The sequence below is a fragment of the Hyla sarda genome, chromosome 4, assembly GCF_029499605.1.
Source record: "Hyla sarda isolate aHylSar1 chromosome 4, aHylSar1.hap1, whole genome shotgun sequence".
NCBI classification, from domain to species: Eukaryota; Metazoa; Chordata; class Amphibia; order Anura; family Hylidae; genus Hyla; species Hyla sarda.
In genome coordinates, this window is record NC_079192.1 from 291,343,912 (window position 1) to 291,355,105 (window position 11,194).

The following is an 11,194-nucleotide window of genomic DNA, read 5'->3' on the forward strand; positions in this document are numbered from 1 at the left end:
TGTTGCAGTGGTGTCTTCTTATCACAGAACTATACTGGAAGTCAGTGAACTTTGTAGAGCGACCCATTGTTTGTAAAGGCAGACTTTGATTTTATACACCCGTGACAATAGGACTGCATGGAACCCCTGAATTCTAAGAGTAGGAGGTGGGTCCTATTGCTTTTATCCCTACAGTAAATGTCTGTATAGTGTAACTTCTAAGACTGGAAAGTAAAGAGGAGACGTGGCCTCTCCTGAACTAACCAGTCCTCAGTTATTTTTAGAAATGTATGTAGAAATTAACAACGGGTGTTACTTTTCCCTTTGTCAGTAGGAGGTATCCCTACACAATGTAGGCTAAGTTCACATCAGCCATTCTGTTATACAGTGGACACCGATGGATCCCATTGACTTTTAATCTGTTGAGTTTCCATCTGGCGTCCGTTTTCTTTTTTGCAAGAGTTATGCAGAGTAAAAAAAAAAAAAAAAAAAAAAAAAAAGAGACTAAAGACTCAGCTTTAGTCCCACTATTTTGACAGATTCTGCAAACAGAGCTCCCTAAAAGGAGATCTGATGCAGATGTGAACCTGGAATTCTACAGTATTAAAATCTTTACCCATGTAGCTTTACAAGCAGTTAAAATATTCATAATATTGTTTATCATTTTAAAGGGTTTGTACAGTATTAGAAAAATTCAGCTTTTTTTTGCAAAAACAGTACCACTCCTGTCCACAGGCCATGTGTAATACTGCAGCTCAGTCCCATTCATATCAATGGAGCTGAGCTGCAATACTAGTCACACCCTGTGGACAGGAGTAATGCTGTTAGAAAAATGCTGCTTTTTTAATTTTTGTTTTTTTTAAATACTGGACAACCCCTTTAAAATTATAAACAATGTTATAACATTTCGATATAACTGCATGTTTTTCTAATACTGGACAACCCCTTTAAAACCCTGATTAGAGACAGTTATAGTTTTCCTGTTCCACAGCGTCCCTTCAAAAAGTCGCAAGTGTAAGCTAGGTCAGATCGTGAGACTTTTTGTGGGACTTTTTGCACAGCTCCGCTCCCCGCCACCCACTCACATTTACCACCTGCCTGCAAGGTGTTGGGACTACAATTCCAGGCATGTCCTCCCTGTAAGGGCATGCTGGGATTTGTAGTCCTGCAATAGCTAGCGTGTGGGTGGTAGATGTGGGCGGGTGGTCGGGGAGCGAAGCTGTGCAAAAAGTCGCAGGTGAGACATTTTGTGCAACTTTTTTTAACTTTCATTTTCACAGGCACGGTGGGACGAGCGGGTAGGAGATGTACAGGAGGATGACATGCTTGTCACCCACCCACGCAACACTACTACAAATCCCCGCATGTCCTTACTGTAAGGACAAGCTGGGAATTGTAGTTGTGAGGCATGGGGGGAGTGTGTTAGATGGGCTTATCACCTGCCCACGCCGCATGACTACAACTCCCAGCATGTCCTTACTGTAAGGGCAAATGGGGGAGCAAATTGGAAGGGGGGAATGAAATGGCACAGGGTGGATCAGATGGGGGAATTGAAATGATACAGGGGGACAGGGGGATCCGAAGCGGGGTGGATTGAAATGCCACGGAGGGATTAGAGGGGGGAAATAATAAAAAAAAAAGGCACAGGATCAGAGGAGGGATAACTTCAGTCCCCTTCTGATCCTCCTGTGCCATTTTAATTGACACCCCCCTGATTCAGGTCAATTAAAATGGCACAGAGGGTTCAGGTGGGTTCAATCTGAATCCCCCTGTGCCATTTTAATTGATTGCTTTAATTAACTCCAACAATATCTTACCCCACCCCACCATACTATGCATTTTAATTTGACCAAATTAGAAATACCGGCTGGGTGGCAAGCCTACATACACATCCCTAATAAACACATACACAGCCCCTACACACAAACACAGCCCCCATATACACACATACACAGCCCCCATATACACAGATACACTGCCCCATACACACATACACAGCCCCATACACATTCACTACTCCCATATACACACAGAGCCTCCATACACACATACACTGCCCCCATATACACAGCTCCCATACACAGCCCCCATACACACTGGGTAGAGAAGAATCCATTTTGTGTTAAGAGAATCCATTTTGTATTCAAAGACTTGATATTCTTAGTCTAAGTGACTGCATTCTATCTTTCTTGTTTTTTTCTACATAACTAACGCCTGAACTTATGAACTAGAGACGATGGGCACCTTATCTTCAAGAATGCAGCCACTCTTATCTTTTTTCTACCCCAGATGTGTCCTTGAAACAATGGTTCATTATATTTCAGCTTAAGCAATATATCTTTGTTTCCAACTTTCTTCTTACTATGCAAAAGATTTATGATTTCCTATGTTTGTACAATGTAAAGTTTACTGCGCATGCCTTATTGAAAATGGGCTATATAAAATACACTTGAAAAGAGGGCTAGACCAGTTCTGCCCTCATCTTACGGAGACCGCTCTTGTGTCTGTGTCTTGATTTGTGTGGCAGGTAGCGTTGGAAGGAAAGTTGGGGGACTGCAGCCCCTTACAGGCTTTCCACGCACTATTGGGAAACCGCCGACAGAAGACGTCTCGACCTTTTGGGGTCGAACCTAACACCACCCCACCATACTATGCATTTTAATTTGACCAAATTAGAAATAACGTCTGGGTGGCAACCCTACATACACATCCCTAATAAACACATACACAGCCCCTACACACATACACAGAACCCCATATGCACACATACACAGCCCCTACACACAATCAGACCCCCCATATACACACATACACAGCCCCCATATACACAGATACACTGCCCCATACACACATACACTGCCCCATACACATATACACTGCCTATACACATACATACACAGCCCCATATACACACAGAGCCTCCATACACACATACACTGCCCCCATATACACATACACAGCTCCCATACACAGCCCCCATACACACATACACAGCCTCCATATACACACTTAGCCCTCTATACACATACACAGCCCCTATACACAGCCCCCATACACACATACACAGCCCCCATACACACATACACAGCCCCCATATAAGTTAATACCTGCATGCAGTGTAGTCGGCTCTGCTCCTCTATTGCGGGCGATGGGCAGGGAGAGGAGGCGTGAGACACGTGGGCCGACATCACAGGCCTGCGGGTAACTGACGGCCGCGCGCAGGCACGTCTCTTACCCGTTGCAGCCACAGTGTCAGTGTGCTGCCCTCTGGACGGTGCTCCCTCTAGCTCCAGGCCCTGAAAGCCATACCCTGGCTGGGATGAGCTGGTCGAGCCTCAGTAATTATAAAAAAAAAGGAATGTGATGATAGCAGCGGACCACCTCTCTGGTGTGACTGACTGACTGCTTGTACAGAGTACGGTCAGTCAGTCAGTGTATAGTGACGCCCCGCAGCAGTAAGTGAGTGACAGTCACTCACTGATTCGCAAAAAGTAGGGGTTTAGGCCCAGTCGGGCCCCCCTGGTTGTACCCCCCTGATGCGGCCTTGCGCATGAACATCTCCCCCCAACCCTGCTGCATGACTACAACTCCCACTATGTCCTTACTGTAAGAGCATGCTGGGTATTGTAGTCGGTGCAGTGCAGGCGGGAAATGTGCGGGTGGGTTACAATAAATGAACTAACCTATTTTCCTTGTTTTTTTTCCTTTATTCAAGATCCATGTATCCTTTATACGGTGATGACCAGTGTTTTTTTTGTTTGTTTGTTAATAAAACGGTTAACGAGGGCTTGTGAGGGAGTGTTTTTTGGAATAAAAGTTTTTTTTTAAACTAGAATCCATTACTAAGCCAGGGCTTAGCATTAGCACCAAAAACAGCTAGTTCTAACCCCCAAGTATTACCCCGGTATCCACCACCACAAGGGTGCCGGGAAGAGCCACTACGCCGCTACCAACAGGCCCGGAGCGTCAAATATGGCACTCCTGGGTCTAGGCGGTAAGAGGCTGGCATTATTTAGGCTGGGGAGGGCCAGTAACAATGGTCCTCGCCCACCTTGGTTACGTCAGGATATTGCTGCTTGGTTGGTATTTGGCTGAGAATGAAAATATGGGGAACACTATGCAGGTTTTTTTTTCCCCCCCATAAATAATTAAATAATAAAAGAAAAACACATAGGGTTCCCTGTATTTTTATTCTCAGCCAGATACCAACCAAACAGCAACAGCCTAACGTTAGCAGGGTGGCCAAGGACCATTGTTACTGGCCCTTCCCTGTGGCGGTGGGAACCGGGGTAATAATTGGGGGTTAGCGCTCGCTGTTTTTGGGGCTAATGCTAAGTCCCGGCTTAGTAATGGACTCCATTTATAAGACGGCTTCCACTATTAAGCCTGTGAAGTAAATGAAAATAAAATAAAACTTTCATTGCAAAAAAAAAGTGGTAAAAAAAATGTAATAAACACACATACAATTTTTTTTGCTTATGCTAAGAAAATGGTATTTCAAAGTGATTTTTATTGGCTTTTGCTTTATGAGACAAATTAATACCCCCCCCCCCCTGTGATAGTATGATAAATATGTCACACATAAGCAAAACCAAAAGCCTTAAAAAATGCCTACAGAACTTGCTTACCAAAGCAACGATGATAAATGTTCCCCATAGATCATGCCTGATCTAATATATATACCTGCAGTCACGGCAACTGATTGTACAGGAGATGACAATGATGCATTAATAAACCTTTTGTTAAATGCTGTCAAGGGAACACGCAAAACCTCAACGTATACTTGTTAAAAATAGAATTACACTACAACATAAAAACCATAATGGGAACAGAAACTATAGACTAAAACAAAGCTCCTCAGTCTTTCGGTCACTATACACTATACCCCCTTAAGGACCGGAGGTTTTTCCGTTTTTGCATTTTCGTTTTTTGCTCCTTGCCTTTAAAAAATCATAACTCTTTCAAATTTACACCTAAAAATCCATATAATGGCTTATTTTTTGCGCCACCAATTCTACTTTGTAATGACATCAGTAATTTTGCCCAAAAATCTATGGTGAAGCGGGAAAAAAAATCATTGTGCGACAAAATTGAAAAAAAAACGCTGTTTTGTAACTTTTGGGGGCTTCCGTTTCTACGTAGTAAATTTTTCGGTAAAAATGACACCTGATATGTATTCTGTAGGTCCATACGATTAAAATGATACCCTACTTATATAGGTTTGATTTTGTCGGACTTCTGGAAAAAATCATAACTACATGCAGGAAAATTAATACGTTTAAAATTGCCATCTTCTGACCCCTATAACTTTTTTATTTTTCCGTGTATGGGGCGGTATGAGGGCTCATTTTTTGCGCCGTGATCTGAAGTTTTTAACGGTACCATTTTTGCATTGATAGGACTTATTGATCACTTTTTATTCATTTTTAAATGATATAAAAAGTGACCAAAAATGCACTATTTTGGACTTTGGAATTTTTTTGCGCGCACGCCATTGACCGAGCGGTTTAATTAATGATATATTTTTATAATTCGGACATTTCCGCACGCGGTGATACCACATATGTTTATTTTTATTTTTATTTACACTGTGTTTTTTTTTTATTGGAAAAGGGGGGTGATTCAAACTTTTAATAGGGGAGGAGTTAAATGATCTTTATTCACTTTTTTTTTTCACTTTTTTTTTGCAGTGTTATAGGTCCCATAGGGACCTATAACACTGCACACACTGATCTTCTATGTTGATCACTGGTTTCTCATAAGAAACCAGTGATCAACGATTCTGCCGGATGACTGCTCATGCCTGGATCTCAGGCACTGAGCAGTCATTCGGCGATCGGACAGCGAGGAGGCAGGTAGGGGCCCTCCCGCTGTCCTGTCAGCTGTTCGGGATGCCGCGATTAGCCGCGGCTATCCCGAACAGCTCGACTGAGCTAGCCGGGAACTTTCACTTTCACTTTTAGCCGCGCGGCTCAGCTTTGAGCGCGCGGCTAACGGGTTAATAGCGCGCGGCGCCGCGATCAGCGCTGCGCGCTATTAGAGGCGGGTCCCGGCTTCACTATGACGCCAGGCCCGCCATGATATGACGCGGGGTTACTGTGTAACCCCGCGTTATATCGGAAGAGCAGGACCAAGGACGTACCGGTACGTCCTTGGTCCTTAAGGGGATACAGAACAAGGTTGCAGCTGAGCCTCACCATTGTTTAAGATCAAATCCAAAACTAAGACATTATAATTCGTTCCCTGAACCCAGAAGTACAGTAAAATAAGAAAATTTGAACAAAATATATGATCAGCTGAGGAGTTTACTATGTGTATTTACAAATTAAATGGGCAAGAAATGGGCAATAGCTTAGGATGGGTAGTAAAGGCACTGGGCAGAGGATCATATAAAAAAACTTAGGGTACTGCAATTTTGTTACCAACACAAATCTCAGTTTACATCAATATTGCAACTAGGGCTGGACTGAGACTTAAATTCAGCCATGGCAGTTGAAATCACACAATCACTAACTGTGGTGAATGGGAAATATGAATGAATGGGAAATATGAATGATCTTGCACGCAGCTCCCCAGTTAAAATCAGTCCCCGGATCATGTTCGCTCCGGGTCTGATTACCGACGACCACAGGGCAGGCGGCGGCGTGTGACGTCACATTCCGCCCCTCAATGAAAGCCTATGGGAGGGGGCGTGACAGCTTTCACGCCCCTTCCCATAGGCTTGCATTGAGGGGCGGAGTGTGACGTCACACGCCGCCTGCCCCGTGATCGCAAGTAATCAGACCCAGAGCGAACATGCTCCGGGGACTGATTTTAACTGGGGTGCTGCATGCAAGATCACGGGGGGTCCCCATCGGCGGGACCCCCGCGATCAGGCATCTTATCCCCTATCCTTTGGATAGGGGATAAGATGTCTAAACCCCGGAGTACCCCTTTAAGGGGTTTTAGGTGTAGTTAATTTCGATCTCTGCAATTCTCATTGAAGAGCATACATTGGTGAATTGATCTTTCCTGCAAATGGGACTAAATCAGTTCAATTCACTGGATCAATGGACCCACCAGTGGCTCATATCTTACCAATCAATTTTTCTATACCCCATTCTGTTGGTTATAAAACATCCACAGGATATCCTTTAACGTGTATCTGTCCGCTGTATTTGCTGCAGACACCATTGGATAACTATTAGGGTTTAAAAGCAAACTTTACCTTTCCTGGAGCTGAAGTTGGTTGTCAAAGTTTGAAAATTGCATTTTCATTTCTTAGCCAAGTGTCAAGGAGGTGTGGCCAAGCTGCCTAAGTGGCATAGACTGGCATGCTTGCTTGCTTGTCCTTACCTCCCAGTCCTTCCTTGCCTGACATACCGCATAACATGAAAATCTGTCATGTAAACATACCCTAAGATGGAGATTTGGCATACTGGATATCTACCAACAGTCTCTGTTGCCATAGTAGGCATGGTACATTTTAACCCCTTAAGGACTCAGCCCATTTTGGCCTTAAGGACTCAGACAATTTAATTTTTACGTTTTCATTTTTTCCTCCTCGCCTTCTAAAAATCATAACTCTTTTATATTTTCATCCACAGACTAGTATGAGGGCTTGTTTTTTGCGCGACCAGTTGTCCTTTGTAATGACATCACTCATTATATCATAAAATGTATGGCGCAACCAAAAAACACTATTTTTGTGGGGAAATTAAAACGAAAAACGCAATTTTGCTAATTTTGGAAGGTTTTGTTTTCACGCCGTACAATTTCTGGTAAAAATGACATGTGTTCTTTATTCTGAGGGTCAATACGATTAAAATGATACCCATTATTATATACTTTTATATTATTGTTGCGCTTAAAAAAAATCACAAACTTTTTAACCAAATTAGTACGTTTATAATCCCTTTATTTTGATGACCTATAACTTTTTTATTTTTCAGTATAAGCGGCGGTATGGGGGCTCATTTTATGCGCCATGATCTGTACTTTTTTTTGATACCACATTTGTATATAAAAAACTTTTAATACATTTTTTATAATTTTTTTTTTAATAAAATGTATTAAAAAAGTAGGAATTTTGGACTTTTTAAAAATTTTTTCGTTCACGCCGTTCACCGTACGGGATCATTAACATTTTATTTTAATAGTTCGGACATTTACGCACGCGGCGATACCAAATATGTCTATAAAAAATGTTTTTTACGCTTTTTGGGGGTAAAATAGGAAAAAACGGACGTTTTACTTTTTTATTGGGGGAGGGGATTTTTCACTTTTTTTTAACTTTTACTTTTACATCTTTTTACATTTTTTTTTACACTTGAATAGTCCCCATAGGGGACTATTCATAGCAATACCATGATTGCTAATACTGATCTGTTCTATGTATAGGACATAGAACAGATCAGTATTATCGGTCATCTCCTGCTCTGGTCTGCTCGATCACAGACCAGAGCAGGAGATGCCGGGAGCCGCACGGAGGAAGGAGAGGGGACCTCCGTGCGGCGTTATGAATGATCGGATCCCCGCAGCAGCGCTGCGGGCGATCCGATCGTTCATTTTAATCGCGAACTCCCGCAGATGCCGGGATCTGTATTGATCCCGGCACCTGAGGGGTTAATGGCGGACGCCCGCGAGATCGTGGGCGTCGGCCATTGCCGGCGGGTCCCTGGCTGCGATCAGCAGCCGGGATCAGCCGCGCATGACACGGGCATCGCTCCGATGCCCGCGGTTATGCTTAGGACGTAAATGTACGTCCTGGTGCGTTAAGTACCACCTCACCAGGACGTACATTTACGTCCTGCGTCCTTAAGGGGTTAAAGAAATGTAACTTTTGAAACTGAAGCAATTTATCATATTTGTTCTTTGTTAAATGTGAACATTAATGTTTGTCCAGAGTATATTATTTAATGTATAGTGTGTGGATGTAGAAGAAATCACTGACAGTCCTAGAGAAAACAAGAAGAGTGGCCCTATAATTGCAGGTGGGGGGGGGGGGGGGTGAAGCACCCTCATCATTCAATGGCAGTCCACAAGAGTGCTAACGTTACATAGCAGCCAGCATTGTCCATATGATTGCCAATCAGTTCAGCAAATTACCCACAGAAAAAAAAAAGATAAATATGATGGCAGTACATACAATGCATTCAGTAAGTCTTCAGACCCTTCACTTTTTTCACATTTTGATATGTTGAGGCCATGTGCTAAACTGAAATAAAAATTTTTTTGCATGGAAAATATAGACATAAAATCTGTAGCATATCTGTCCTGTGTGATCAAACCCATAGAGTGTCATGAATGCTATCTACACTGCTCAAAAAAAATAAAGAGAGCACTAAGATAACACGTCCTAGATCTGAATGAATTGTATGAAATACATTTGTCTTTACATAGTTGAATGTGCTGACAACAAAATCACACAAAAATGATCAATGGAAATTAAATGTATCAACCCATGAAGGTCTGGATATGGTGTCACACTCAAAATCAAAGTGGAAAACCACACTACAGGCTGATCCAACTTTGATGTAATGTCCTTAAAACAAGTCAAAATGAGGCTCAGTAGTGTGTGTGGCCTCCACGTGCCCATATGACCTCCCTACAACGCCTGGGCATTCTCCTGATGAGGTGGCGGCCAACTCCTGGACAGTCTGTGGTGCAACGTGGCGTTGATGGATGGAGTGAAACATGATGTCCCAGATGTGCTCAATCGGATTCAGGTCTGGGGAACGGGCGGGCCAGTCCATAGCATCAATGCCTTCCTCTTGCAGGAACTGCTGACACACTCCAGCCACATGAGGCCTAGCATTGTCTTGCATTAGGAGGAACCCAGGGCCAACTGCACCAGCATATGGTCTCCCACACCCCGCACCATTACTGACCCACAGCCACACTGGTCCTGCTGAAGGATGTTGCAGGCAACAGAACGTTCTCCACAGCGTGTCCAGACTCTGTCACGTCTGTCACATGTGCTCAGTGTGAACCTGTTTTCATCTGAAGAGCACAGGGCACCAGTGGCGAATTTGCCAATCTTGATGTTCTCTGGCAAATGCCAAACGTCCTGCACGGTGTTGGGCTGTAAGCACAACCCCCACCTGTGGACATCAGACCCTCATACCACCCTTATGGAGTCTGCTTCTGACCATTTGAGTGGACACATGCATATTTGCAGCCTGCTGGAGGTCATTTTGCAGGGCTCTGGCAGTGCTCCTCCTTCTTCTCCTTGCACGGCGAAGGTAGCGGTCCTGCTGCTGGGTTGTTGCCCTCCTACGGCCTCCTCCACGTCTCCTGGTAGCACCTCCATGCTCTGGACACTATGCTGACAGACACAGCAAACCTTCTCGCCACAGCTCGCATTGATGTGCCATCCTGGATGAGCTGCATTAACTGAGCCACTTGTGTGGGTTGTAGACTCCGTCTCATGCTACCACTAGAGTGAAAGCACCCCCAGCATTCAAAAGTGACCAAAACTACAGCCAGGAAGCATAGGAACTGAGAAGTGGTCTGTAGTCACCACCCAAAGAATCATTCCTTTATTGGGGTGTCTTGCTAATTGCCTATAACTTTCACCTGTTGTCAGTTCCATTTGCACTACAGCATGTGAAATTGATTGTCAATCAGTTTTGCTTCCTGAGTGGACAGTGTGATTTCACAGAAGTGTCATTGACTTGGAGTTACATTATGTTGTTTAAGTGTTCCCTTTATTTTTTCGAGCAGTGTATATCACACATACTTTCACATCAATACAGCTGTCAGTCCCCACCCTCTCATGTTATTTCTGTACACAGGTGACAGTGTAAGCTCTGTGCTTTAAAGGGGTATTCTGGCCTTAACTAACTTTTAACTATCCGGCCCATTATGAAGAATTATGCTAGTTCTACATTTACTTGCTCTTCTTTTTCATCATTATATGGTCCCCCCAGGTCTAGCATTTCCTTTCAGGTCCTGGTGATGTTCATCTCACAATCCTTTGCGGCACGAGGCTGCAGCTGGTATCAGGGGGCTTGGTTATTTCTTGTATTTCCTCACAAGCCAGCCCCCTGATGACATTTGCGGTCCATCTGCACAACCTAATGTGCCGGCGTTCCCTGCGTGATTGACGAGATCACGGGTCGCTGGCACGTCAGGATTTACTGATAGACTGCAAACGTCATCAGGGGGCTGGCTTGTGAGGAAATACAAGAAATAGCCAAGCCCCCTGATACCAGCTGCCGCCTCGAGCTACAAA